This window comes from Scomber japonicus, chromosome 5 (assembly GCF_027409825.1).
Source record: "Scomber japonicus isolate fScoJap1 chromosome 5, fScoJap1.pri, whole genome shotgun sequence".
Lineage (NCBI taxonomy): Eukaryota > Metazoa > Chordata > Actinopteri > Scombriformes > Scombridae > Scomber > Scomber japonicus.
This window is the reverse complement of record NC_070582.1, coordinates 28,863,317-28,878,429: the sequence shown is the minus strand read 5'-3', so window position 1 is coordinate 28,878,429 and position 15,113 is coordinate 28,863,317.

Genomic DNA, 15,113 nt, shown 5'->3' with positions numbered 1-15,113 from the left:
ATTGATACACACATGTAAATATATACCATGATTTAATCATTTCTCATTGCACCAGCTGTTGCTGTATGCTTAAGTTGCAACATGTTACATTAGGAAAGAGGCTGTTCAATATATTTCTAATGCACCAAATCTCAGCAGACACCTTCCTATAGCTCGGCCAGACAGTCCCACAATTCTCATGACACACACACACACACACACACACACACACACACACACACACACATACACACACATATATATATATATATTTAAGTACTGTAAGTGTGTGTGGTAATATTCACTGCACTCCATATCTCCCCTCTGGTGCTCATGAAGAGAGCTACTCGATTGCTGTTCAATACTCACACAAATACACACACACACACACTCACACACACACACACCACTGTGCCTCTGCTGTATCCAGTCGTAATGGTGGAAGTCTGAAACTCTCCCATCCCCCTCTGACTCCTATTCTGTTTTCCTGCTCATGTCTTTCCTCTTATCTTTTATCTTATCTTCTCTCTCTATTCAACTTCTCTCTTCTTCTTCTTCTTCTTCTTCTTCTTCTTCTTCTCTTCCTTTCTCCGTTTTCTTTCCTTCATTGTATCATATCGATGACAACTAGATTACTGTCTACCAAGCAATCTCCTCCACTTCCTGTAATAACAGAAATATTCGGATAGCTGTACGTAGCTGTATGTGGGACTTCCTAATCTTGGTCTGAAAGTATGTACGTGTGTGTGTGCTTAGCGTGTTTTTGTGTGTCCATTCATCTGCATGGTCTCCATCTGTGTGTGTGGAATGTGTGGACTGCAGTGCTCTGGGTTTACTCGAAAGCATTAAAAAACAGTTAACATGATTGCTGCTACAGTGGACCGAAGAGGGTACTGTGTGTGTGTGTGTGTGTGTGTGTGTGTGTGTGTGTGCGCACACTCTGTCATAGCCTACTTTTGGGGACAAATTTCAGACTTGGGTGACCAGTTAATTGGGGACGGCTTGTGCAATTGGGGATAAATGCCTTCTTGTCCCCAATTGGGAAATGGCTGATTTTTGGGTCAGTGATTAAGGTTATAGTAAGTAAGGCAAGTAGTGGTGATGGTTAGAGTTGGGATAAGTGTCCAGAAAATGAATGTAAGTCTATGCAATGTCCCCAAAAGTGACCATGGTCATGTTTGTTTTTGAAGTCTGTAAGTGTATAAAACCCCCAAAAAGTGTAAGAAGTTTCAAGTGAAGGGGAATTAACTTAACTTCAATCTGAGTGTTCTGTTAATGTTCATATTATTGTTATTTTGTAAGTAAGTGCGAAAACAGTCTGTTCTCCTGTGTATGTTGGTATGTGTTCATGTGTGTGTGTGTGTGTGTGTGTGTGTGTGTGTGTGTGTGTGTGTGTGTGTGTGTATACGGGTTAGTATAAGGTGGCTGTGATCAATTTCCCTCTGTAGCCATGGCTCTAATTCCCGGCTGAGGTGGGAATGGTCCCTGAAAGAGTCCCAGTGGAAATCACTGTAGGCAGGCAGGCAGCTATGAGAAACACTGATGAATTATCCATAGAGAGAGAGAGAGAGAGAGGAGAGAGAGACATAAAGAGAGAAGAGGGGAGGTAAAGCTGAGAGAGATACTGAGAAAGGGGAAGAGAGGACCGGGATGTAAAGAGGTAGAAGGGAAGCAAGCAAAGGCAGGAAGAGAAAGACAGAGAGTGGGGGGGGGGCTGAAGAAGAGAAGGAGGGATGGTAAATACAACTGGGAGGGAGAGGTGAGAAAGACAGAGAGAGTGAGAGAAATTTGAGAGACAGAGTAATAAGAGAAGGAGAAAGACAGAGAGAGAGATAGTGCTTGCTGATGGATGGAGGGAAAAGTGAAAACCACAACATGTTTTCTCTCCTGCAGAATTCACACCTTCTCCTCACCCCCACCCCCCTACCCCGCACCCCCACACCGGGTGTGTGTCACTTTGGTGGTATGTGATCTATGCTCCCTGAGATAAATTCACCACAGAGAGCAAAGGTCACGCAGAAATTGACATGAAGTATTAAGTTCCCACATATAAATGGCTGATATGTTAATAGGGAAAAAAACAACATTGAACGTGTCTGTGGTGTTTGACCCAGCATATGCTTCCACATCAGCTTCTGAGATAATATGAACACCAGATCTCTCTAAAAATGTTCCCTCATTAGGTATTTATCAATTTGACACCATCTTGTCTATATTCAGTATGTGATGCACATCCATGTAACTGCAGGTTTCAAAAAGCCAAATCAAGTACTTGTGTTAAAGACATTTCTATTACTAACCTGGAATTAAAATTACAGCTAATTTAAAAACTAATCAAAGAAACACATCTCACCAGTGCAAGCTAATTTCAGACTGAAAACAGCTAATGAAAAGCCAGAGATTATAAATGGGCAGGAGAGAACAAAGGAAACCAGGAAATTAAAGACACTCGTGTTGAACTTGACGAGCAAATCAACACAAATGTGTTATTGTACAATCAGAAGTGGAATGAACGTTTTCTCAATACATTCACCCTGACACTGTACTTTTTATATGAACATGGACGTAGAAAATATGGTGCATGGTTACAAATTCATGAAAACAAAGTAGTCGTGGGCACATCCACAAGACCTCAGTGCAGTAGGTGCTGGATACAAAAAGCAATTAAACTAGATACAAGAAGAACCTGCACACTGAATCACAGCTCCCTTTTTTTGCTTGCAATATTTTAACCCACTGCACTGCAGGCCTTCCTCAGGCAAACACCCGCAGGATGTACTTCTTGTTACAAATTGAAACAACCAACATTATATAAAGTTGTTCAAATTGGTTCTACCTCCATTCGCTGCAGGTAATTGCATCAGTATTAAAAGCTGCACAAATAAATACTTTTTAATTCACTGTACATTAAATGACTGTGTGTAAAGTTAAATGGGTGACTTGATCCATGTATGAGGAAAATACAGCCAGTCCGTACACCACTTGTGAGGGTGATGTAAGGACCATCCTTGATCATCATTAACCGTTACTATGGAGATGAAGACTTTCTGCTTTGAGTTACGTTATGAAACCTTTATTTACTATTATATCAGGTAATGACTGACTATTAATGACTGAATTTATTCTTAAATTATTAAGATTTTTGAGTGTAGCTGTTTCTTTGAGTTCTTTGAGTCACACACACACACACACACACACACACACACACACACACACACACACACACACACCACTGTGCCTCTGCTGTATCCAGTTGTAATGGTGGACGTCTGAAACCCTCCCATCCCCCTCTGTTTTCCTGCTCATATCTTTCCTCATGTATCTTATTTTCTCTTTCTGCCCTCTATTCACCTTCTCCCTCTTCTTCCACGCCTCCCTTCTACCTTTTCTTTCCTTTATTTTATCATATTGATGACAACTAGATTACTGACCGCCAAGCAATCTCCTCCACTTCCTGTAATAACAGACATGTTCTGATTGCTATAAATCAAGTGGGACTTCCTTCTCTTGGTCTGAAAGTATGTACATGTGTGTTTATGCGTGTACAATAATCTGTATGGCTCAAACAGAAGGAAAGGTGCATTTGACTACTGTTTTAGGTTGTCTGCTGTCAGTGGGCTTCTTTAAATTTCAAATTGCTGATAGGAAATGAAATTATCTTTCTTAAAACAATTCCTCAATTAATATTGGGCCACATCATATTCAACATTTGATACAACTGAGCACCACAGCTGTAGTCTAGTTCTTTTACAAAGTCTAGTGCGTTGTAAAAAGATACATAACCTGAATATATCAAATATGAAGTACAGCCAAACTATTGCACACTGCATCTAGATGATCTACATTAAGAAAAAGTAAAGATGTTGGTTTATTTCAGATATTATAACTAATACTCTAGAAATGGGGATTTGGGTTGATGTTCAGCGTTGGTGGGAGTTATGCAGTGCTTCAAACTGTGTTTAAGGAGCTTGTTTGTTGTAGATTCAAAATGTTTGTGTATGTGTGTGTGTGTGTGTGTGTGTGTGTGTGTGTGTGTGTGTGGGTGTATGTTTTTGTTACCTCTTGAGGACTGTTGACTGTTAACATCAACCTTGTGGGGACCAATAGTCCTCATGGGGACCAATAGTCTTCATGGGGACCATCCTGATGAGGCACCGGTTAAGGTTAGGGGTTATGTGTGAATTGAAGTTAGGTTAAGGTTAGGGTTAGGCTGTCCACAGTCAATACAATATCCTAACAAAGATAGCTACGCAAATGTACACGCTAAACACACATGTACATACTTTCAGACCAAGATTAGGATGTCCAACTGTACTTCACGCACAGCTATCAGAATATTTCTGATATTACAGGAAGTGGAGGAGATTGCTTGGCAGTCATTAATCTAGTTGTCATTGATATGACACAATGAAAGAAAGAAAAAGGAGAAGAAGAGAAGGTGAATATAGGACAGAAAGGTAAGATAAGATAAAAGATGAGAGGAAAGAGATGAGCAGGAAAACAGAGATGGAGGCAGAGGGGGATGGGAGGGTTTCAGACTTCCACCATTACAACTACATACAGCAAAGGCACAGTGGCGTGTGTGTGTGTGTGTGTGTGTGTGTGTGTGTGTGTGTGTGTGTGTGTGTGTGTTTGTGTGTGTGTGTATTTCCAGTTCAACGTTCCCTGACAAACACACATTGACATGAGCATTGCTAACATATCTTGTATTTCATTATTGCACAAGGTCTAATTTATGTATTTTTTATATCCCTTGAAATGCTGCCTGGCCTTGCCGCGAGTGTGCAGCACATTTGTGTGGTGTATGTAATAGAGACACCTCGCTGTCACTGAGCAGTCATTAAGCACAGGAACATGAACATAATTAAAACACATCATTGACCCACTGTGTTAATCATTTCTACTACAATGTGTTTGACCAAATAATTGTTGTTTATGACTAACTGGGTATTTCTCTATGACCTTGTCTCCTTCGTTTATATTGAATGTGCTGTTGTGCTTCATTACATTTGAAAGTTACATACAATGTGTCATCACATTATACATTATGGATCAGTAATGGCTGTGCTATGAGGGTGTTACCCACACAGTTCCTTTAGAAGGTACTCACCACTGAGAGGTTTTAGACATTGCGCAAATTGCACAGAAGATTATTTTATCATGATCATTATGCCTGTAATGAATTCATAAGCTCCTTTTCATGTCTAATGGCTTGTACTTAAAAGAGAAAGGCACAAGCATTCACCAAACTACAGGATGAAGTATTGTGCTCTTCTGTAAGATCCCCAAAGATGTGACAAGAAGAAACTCAACTGCTTCTTAAAATTAGCCTGCGAGTTGAAGGTGAGTATAGGTGTGTCACTGTTTTATTCATCTCTGTCAGAGGTGGGTAGAATAGCCAAAAATTATTGTACTCAAGTAAAAGTACTGTTACTTCAGAATAATATGACTCAAGTAAAAGTAAAAAGTAGTTTTCCAAATAATTACTTGAGTAAGAGTAAAAAAGTGCTTGGTGAAAAAACTACTCAAGTACTGAGTAACTGTGAGTAACGTCTGATTTATTTGTTAATACAAGCATTCAGTCAGACAGACACAAATACAAAATAATCATCCTCAGGCAAATCAGAGTTCATCCAATGATAATAATAAAAATAATGAAATAAATTAAAATTAATTAATTAATTACAAAATAGCTTAAATTAAAATAATCCAGTACTTCAATAAAAAATCAAATCAATGAAATAATAAAAAATAAATTAAGCACAAGTAACACAAATTTCCAAACCTTTGTATTTTTTCACTAGGCTCTGCAGGCTCATAAACTGTGTGTGTGTGTGTGTGTGTGTGTGTGTGTGTGTGTGTATGTGTGTGTGTGTGTGTGTGTTTGTGTGTTTGTAACAAAACACTGCATAATGTAGCTTCTGTTTGGCACTTTCTGTAAGGTAAACATGCTTTCAGTATGAGGCCAGGGGTGTTCCTCCTCGCATTGCCGACCGTTGATTCTGACATTTTGCATCCGTTTCTCTTTTTTGTTGCTATGACTGTAAATTGTAAAGCTAACCTGTCCCTCCACTGAGATTGAGTATGGTCACGTGACGAAACTGCACGGCTACGTTTGATTGGTGAAACACAGTCACGTGGTACAGTCTTTGGCTGAAGTCTTTCTCTCTGACAAAATAAAACATTAAAATGAGGCGTACATGGGGGAGATAAAAATAATGATGCGTAGAATACCAAAGAGGTAAAAAGAAAAGTAACAAGCTCAATGTAGCCTAATGTAGCGGAGTAAGAGTACAGTTTCTTCTTCACAAATCTACTCAAGTAAAAGTAAAAAGTATAGTGATTTAAAACTACTCCTAGAAGTATCATTTTTTCAAAAACCTACTCAAGTAAATGTAACGGAGTAAACCCTAACTCGTTACGACACACCTCTGATCTCCGTGACAAACGCTTCACCAAACTGTGCCTCTGACACATCCTTATTTTGGACAGTGGCTCCCTCAGAAGATTCCTTTGTGGCCTTTTCAAATCCCTGATCACAAATCCTCCACTCCCTCAATAATGTAGATGGGAATATGGATACAAAGCCACACCACCCAAACAGGGCTTACCCTGGTTTTACAGCCTTCCTGTACTAAAGCATTTTTCTTATGCCTCATCTAATATGTCTCCCCATGGTAAGGAGAGCCACACAAAATAAACAGTCCTCTGAGTATTACACCGGCACACTACAGTAGGTCAAATGTTAAACTGGTGCTGACCGTCTCTGCTGGGAATACACTGCCCTCAATCTACCAGCATTTCCCCAATCCCTGGTTCACCATAACTGTCCGAACATGTGCACGCACATTAATAAACCTCATTCAACATTCAAAGCCAACACTTCCGTGTTTGCTCTTTTAAGGGCACAGTAATTCATTTTTGTTTATGTGTTGTCATATGCTGCTGTCAGAGGCTGCACACCTCTATCAGCAAAGATCAACTTTTCATCCTCACAAGACAATTTTATGCATTGCTGTTGCTGAACATGGATCACATGGGAATTCAGCTGCTAGTTTGCTCTGGTAAATAACTGTCCTCACCACAAAACTGTTATTTGTTATAACACTTGATTTGTTAAAACTATTAAAATGACTCTTTTTGATATTGGATACTGGACACTTGGATGTAACGTGTAATGTAATAGATTACAGATTACTAGTTACTCTATTTAAAATGTAATGTAACTATTTCAATGATTTCATGACTTAAGTAATGTACCTTATTACTTTTTGATTACTTTTCTAATGTTCTACCAAATGTTTTCAGCTGTTAGGGTAAGTGTACCCATTTAGCACCAAAATCTAAGTTCAGCTGTGACATAATTTATAAGGGAGATCATTTCTTATAAAGAAGATTTATCTCTCATTGTAAAATGGATTCATTAGTAAATGTAGATTTTGGATTAAAAAATAAAGATACTATATGAAAAAGGAAAAAAGTCTAGCATGGGCTTAATTGGTACCGTGATACCATTTAAGCCCATGTGTGCTCCAAATAAGCCCAGGTCATGATTTATTTATAAAAAATTTAAAAAATACTGTTTTCAAAGAACATATTAAATATTACAAAATGAGGAAAAAATCCTCCTGAGCAAAATCTTAAAGGTGTAACTTCAGATGTAACCTCCTTTGTAATCATCAACATTTTCATTAGTAACTGTAATTTAATGACACATTTCATGTCAGTAAGTGTAAGGGTTTAGTTACTTTTATTTTACAATTGAATTACGTAACGCTGTCACCTCTAACTAGTTACTCCCCAACACTGCTTCTTGTGGTCACATGAATAATGACTCTCTAAACTTAACCAATACTTAAACCAGAAAACACATATATGAATAGTTATAGTGAAAGCCACCAGTCGTGTTGTTTTGTTTTATGCACTCATTTCTATGCCAAGATCTGTACCAACTATGCCCTTGTCTTGTAGTGTCTTGTTGTGTTAGTACAGATTGCGCTGAACCGCTTCTTCAAAGTAATGAGATCATGCATCCATACTGTCATATTTCCACTCTGGTGGCGTCAACTCCAATCAAAGTTCAGCACATTTGAAAGTCTCCATTCAGAGAGACAGTGGTAACTGCAAGACTGTTGCAAAGAGAAACTGAGAGCCGTATCCAAACAAATGAGATAATCATTCTCTAATCTAACATTGACCTCTCTTTGCACTCAGTGTTTTCAGTAGAATCTGCTTCTCTCCCAATTTACATATTTTCTGATAAGTTGATGCTCCTGGGTAGAGGGAGTTATTCAACCTCATAGGTTCACATAACTCTTTTATCATCAGTTGGATAATGTCAAAAATGCATCACCATCAAATAAAAGTAATGCTTCTCTCTTATAGGTGCAACTGTTTTTTTAATGAATAAGGGATGAAAGCGGAATTAGTTTAGCATTAGATTTGTATGTCTTACAAAACAGACTTTAAACAGGTTTTAATGGCATGAAAATATATTTTACTGAGACCATATTTATGTTTGAACACATATGAAATAAACTGTATTTTGACTTAAAAAGTTCCAACATATTTTCCTTTGTGGGCTTTAAGACTCTGTTCGAGTTTATTTTGAATGTCCAGAAATACAAATAGTAACCTCTCAAGGGGTTGGTATCCCAGTCAGGCACACCATGAAGATTCAATTGGCTGGACCAATAATTGTACAAATAAATCTCTTCCAGTGACTCACATTTGTTTTTACCTGCAGTGGACCTGCATGAAATGGGCAACATAACACATTAAAGCAGTAATGGAGGGAATTGAGTAAATATGGTCCTTCTTCACTTCTGTGTCTGTTGTTTCTGAGTCCCGTCTGCTCTATTTATCTCTGTCTGCCTGTGGATCCCTCTGTGCCTGCTTTTCTACTCCTGTCTCCTAAACTGGAGGCTAATGAATTAACATCTACCCAAACTGCACTGCCGAAGGACTTCTTAAGTACTTCATCACCAGAGTAATTCCTTTGTTTTCTTACTTAAAGGTATGGTTTTCCTCAGCTCTGCATGTGCTACCATTGGTCAGTAGTTGGTCTAAAGTTGGTTGTGTCTGTTGTTTTTCACTTTTTTTAACCTCTGGCATTCATTCCATCTTAAAATGATCAGCATACAACAGCTTTAATAGACTCAGTGTAGATGCAAGTATGGAAATGAATCATTTTAACTAGTGGTGGGAAGTAACTTAGTACATTACTCAAGTACAATTTTGAAATACTTGTACCTTAAATTAGTAATTTTCTGTATGTTCCCTTCTATATAGTCAAAATAGTATTATCCATTTACTATTTTTCTATTGTTTTAAATTTTTGATCTATTTTGTCCTCAAATTTTGACTTTATATCTGTCACCATCTGAGTCATACCCAGGATGTCCCTCCGAAGCATGCCCCTCCCTCTCACCTCTATATTTCTTAATTATTATAATTTTCCATATTTTACTTTTTCAGTTAACAATTAAATGTTACATTCATTTTATTTCCCAATATGAAGGTATAGATGCTACCTCCACACCGCCAAGAATACAGTTCTGGTGGAGAAACACTGAGTCCTTTTTAAGGCTGGGTATCAAATATCAATCAATTCTGAGTACTTGCGGAAATCGTCTGTAACATGGATCACTGAAATTCGGAAAATATTGTAAGTTGGTATCGAGTGGCTCCTCAGATTCTATCAGAACATTTCTCTAATTTTAGACTTTATTTTATTTATGCAAAGCTTTGAACACATGCATGCACATGATGCATTCAATAGTTAGACATATTGTATTTCGTTAACTGAATACAAACATATAGCAAATAACGTATCATACAGAAACTGATATCAATACCCAGCCCTTTATTAAATCAAAGTGGTCAAAATTAAAGCTGCTATAATCAATGTTTGATGATCATAAAATCTATGTTAAATGACATGATTGCTTGTAGTGATAAAGCCAGAGATAATTATCATTGTGCAGTTCCCCCTCAGCTCTCTGAGGCGTTCTGGCATCTTTTAGCTCATTATTTTGGTTCAACATCAGCAGCATTCACAGTTTTGGTTCTAACCGCTCTCAGCAGCATTATTTTCAGACACAGTGTCCAGCTGCCCATAGTAGGCTACTTGCCCATGCACCAAACAGCTGACAAAGTGACTCTTTAGCAAAAGCTGTGAAGCATTTAGCTGCTAGATATATTTAGAGTCAGGCATTTTCCACAGATGTTCATAGAGAGAAAAAACAGAGCTGTTAGACTTACATTTATCAGGTGGACAGACACACGACTCTAAATTTGTCTTCTGGATGTGTTGATGGGCAACCTTTCAATTTTCTGAGGTGATATTGTGTTAGTGTTGTGTTTACAACTTATTTCCTCTAAAAACTATAGGAAATGACCAGCCTTACACACTGAAATTGGTGTAAAATATCAAATCATACAGAGGATATGAAGTCAGTTTGAGCTGTTCTCCATGTATTAGATCATTAACCTTTTAATCTTAACAGACTCCTCTCAGTCTGTTTCTATGGAGGCTTCTTTGTCTTTCAGCATTGACTTTTCCCCCCTTTTTCTTAACATGTATCTGTGCTGCTGGCGTTAGTTTGATGACAGTATTTACAAGCACAAACTAGCAGATGTGTTGCAGTAGGGAGCACCTTAATTAGCACCAGCCTTCATTCATGATTTAATTATTTAATTATTCATTACATTACGCAGTGGGCAGAGTTAGGCTCTGACCTTAGAGTGAACTAACAACTTTTAAGGACACCGGGGACATTGGGCTCAATCTGTTAGAAACGAGGGGGAACACTCCTCATCTCACCCCGCCCTCTGAGATGTTGAGAAACTTCCAGAACAACTGCAATTAACAGGTTTGTCGCAGCATGAGCAGCAACTTACGTGCCATCAGCTGGACTATAAAAGTTATTACCACAGGTGTTTCAGACCTGCACAGTTCAACAGGGACCAAATGAAAATGGTACTGTCTCTGTGGCACCTGCTACGCCGATGCAGCACCTTCTGACAAGAATAGAAAAATCACTGTAATGCTTTATAATATTCCCCGGTAAACTAAAAGCTTGCCTGAGGTGGTCAATAATATTCTACTACTGTGTTTTACGATATATTTATCTCCTGCAGTGTCAGTGTAGTAATCATACAATATTCCTTCAGGGAATGAGGTGCCTGCAGTAATCAATAGTAAGCTTACTATGACCTGATTGTACTGACGGCATGCAATAGTGGTCTCTCTGTCTTCTGTCTCTTTATTTCTACCCCCTGACTCTCCAAGGGAGTCCCCAGCTGGAGTGGGGGGAGGCGGTGAGGTGGAAAGGGGTCGGGAGGGGCAGGGGTAGGGGCAAAGAAATAGCAATATCTTCCTGCAGCAAGCATCATATTTGACACAGGATGTCATTTTCCAGTTTTTCCTTTTGTCCCATTGCACTGGAGTGCCTGTAAACACTCACACACATGCACGCACACACACACACACACACACACACACACACACACACACACACACACACACACACACACACACACACACACACACACACACACGCACACACACACCCAAAGTTGTCCACTCACTGTAAACTCACACTAGCTTACTCATCCTCTGCAGCCTTTTCCAACACACACAGAAACAAATGGCACACACACACTTTTAAAAATCTCTCTCTCTCTCTCTTGCTCTCTCGCTCTCTCTCTCTCTCTCTCTCTCTCTCTCTCTCTCTCTCTCTCGCTCTCGCTCTCTCTCTCACACACACACGCAGATGAAGGGGGAAGCATCATGGGGATATTAATGGAGCCACAGACACAGACGGAGTCAATTGAGCTTTTAATAGAGCAGCTCCTCTTCCTCTGTATGGATAAATAATACAGAAGTCAGCAAATCTAGATTTAATAGATGATATTGACCTTTGGGGGTGGGAAAGGGGAGGAAGAGGGTGAGCGACGGGCCAACAAAAGCAGAAAATGCAGAGAGAGAGAGAGAGAGAGGGAGGGAGGGAGGGAGGGAGACAGTGAGGACTGGAGGGGTAAAAACTGAGAGCTGAGAGAGGGTTGCGTGTGTATTGCGACGCAGAGGAATACACACAAGTGTCAATAGAAGCAGAGCGCTCAGACAAAGCATCTTAATCAGAGTGCGACAAAGCGGTGATCAATCACGAGGATGACGATGTAGCAGTGAGATGCAGAGCTGCAAAGGCCCTGACCTCAGCCGCACTGTAGATGGAGCAGAGAGGCTGCGCTGGGCCCTCAGAGACTCTCTATCTCTTATTTTCCCTTTGCTTTTATCCTCTCTGTTTATCTTCTCTCTTTCTCTTTCTCTTCTTTATCCCTCCTCCTCTCTTTCTCTTTCCATCACTCTTTCCATTTTCATTACTCTCTGCCGCTTCATCTCCCTCCCTTCCTTCCTCCCTTCCTTCCTTTCTCACTATATTTCTGTCTGGTAACCACCATCTGTCATCCGTTGTCTTCCTCCGTCACCCCCCACCCCAACCCCCAACCCCCCTCACCCACCACCTCCCCTTCTCCCACTCATTTTCACTCCCTCAATCCAATTCAAAGAGCTTTATTGGCATCGTAAGATAAATTTTAGTGTCCCTCTGTCTCTCTTTCTAGAACATTTGTCTTCCTCTTACTAATTCCCCACTTTTAATGCTGCCGCACAAAACTCCATGCCGTGTCCTGCACAGGCTGTACAAGTCATGGTCAGTACAAATTGAGTTCAATACACATTAATATTGAAGTCAATGCCATGTATTCCTTACTGCCTTGTCTATGCTCCTGAACAAGCAGGATGAGAGTGAATGCCACTCATACTAGGTTGTTTTACATGGGCAGTGGAGGCTTTAGTTTTGGGAGGTAAAGTAACAATAAGACTAATAAAATAACTAAAATGTTGCCTTACAGTTTGAAATGGCTTTGAACGTGACTTTTATGTGTATAGTGACACCATGTGGAAATACCCTGTAACAGACTGAAAGTATACGACTATGAGCTACCCATACTCAGTGTTGAGGAGTAACTGGTTACATGTAATGGTGTCATTTAATTACAAAATAAAAGTAACTATAATCTGTTACAGTTACTGAGGGAAAAAAAGTGTAATTAAATTACAGTTACTTATGAAAATGATTATTACAAAGAAGATGATTACAGATGATGCTTAGAAGGGTTTTCCCCTCATTTTTAAAATATTTAACATGTTACTGAATACATATATTACTTTTTTTAATTCTTTGAGCATAATTGTTTCTTATATTTTACAAATAAATCATGACGTGGGCTTATTTGGAGCACACATGGACATATAAGGTATCACAGTACCAATTAAGCCCATGCTGACTTTTATCATCAAATATCTTTATTTTATATTCCAAACTCTACATGAACTAATGAATCCATTTTCAAATGAGAGATAAATCTTGCTTTATAAGAAATGATCTCCTTTATAAATCATGTCAGTATCCATGAAAAACAGCTGAACTTAGAGTTTGGTGCTTAGTGGGTACACTTATGCTAACAGCTGAAAACATTTGTTAGAAAATAAAAGTAATGAAAAAATAATCAAATGTAATAAGTTACATTACTTTGATGAAGTAATTGAAATAGTTACATTACTTATTACATTTCGAATAGAGTAACAAGTAATCTGTAGCCTACTACATTTCCAAAGTAACCTTCACAACCCTGCCCATACTGCACTGAAGTTCTCTCTCTTTTAAAAAAAATCTATCCTCCTCTGCAAATAAATATCTTTAAATAGATTCACAGTACAGATTTTGACCACTTAAAATATAATCAAATATGTGCATACAAACAATTTCATCCACTGTGAAACACATGTCTAAACATACAGTATGGAGTAAGTCCTCTGATGTTTTTAGTCTGGGTGTGTGATGGAGTGTTTGGGTGGTGAATTGAATCTGGCTTTACTGCACATATGAATTACAGACACTGATACTTCTGCATGTCTGCACTGAATTAAGTGGTTTGGTTGATCCTGACCCAAGGGCCAGCAGGGGTCCATAAGAAGTGTTCCAGTGGGACGCCATCACATAAAGGAAAAATAAATTGAATTTCAATCTATATATTTAAAGTTATTAATTCCATATCATCCACATTTTGCTCAGATGGAGACAGAAAGTTTGCAGATCTGAGCTGTAACATCACAAATTCTCTTAGATGTTGTTTCTGGAGGCATGGTCTTATCAAATGCGGGTCAGATAAGAGTCATCCTCTGAAACTACTCCAAAGTGAGCTTGTAAGTGAACTGGAAATTTGCCTCCCAGACTTTCTCTAGTACTTTTCCGAGAGAGAAGTCAGCACTTTGGTAAGGGGACTTCTCTATGTATCCAGGAAGTGACGGTGTGGACTTAACGGGGTCGAAACAAGCCGAGGGAGGTCGTCCCGTCTCTACAAAAGAAGTTCGGAGGAAGAGGAGCTCCTTCAGGCTCACAGCAGACAGCGAAATCACACCGGAAGTTATGGGATTTCGCATTCAAAATAAAACCGCACAACGTGGGTAGTGTAAAAAAACCTGTTTGTGACATGTAGGCTACACAGAAATCCTGCATTACAGTAATATACCTTGCAACATTTATAAAATATATATACGGTGCAGTTCTAGTGATTCCAGTGCTATGTGAGTGCTGCCCTGGAGTTCTGGGACACTGGAACAGTTTATTGTTCCCAGCTGGTAATTGAGCCTTGCTGCTTAACAGACTCAATGTAGATCAAATGCATACGGAAACTAATAGGAGTTTTAATCAGTGGTGAGAAATAACTAAGTACATTACTCAAGTATTGGAAGTACAACTTAAAATACTTGTACTTTAATGGAGTATTTCCACTCTTATACTTTAACTCCACTACATTTACACTTCCACCTTTTTGTCTTTTGACGTCTTACAAAAAGCAGTGTGTAGTCGGCAGATGACTGAGTTGTTAACAGCTCCACCATCTCACATGGTTTAATTTCAATAAATGTTCAAATGATCCAATTTTTCAGCAAAAATAAAAGATTAGAGAAAAGGTTCAAAAACTGAAAACACATTTGTGTATCAGAATTTTGTTTTTTCTTCCTTCCTCTCCCATTATACATCTTACAACCCCTAACATTTACC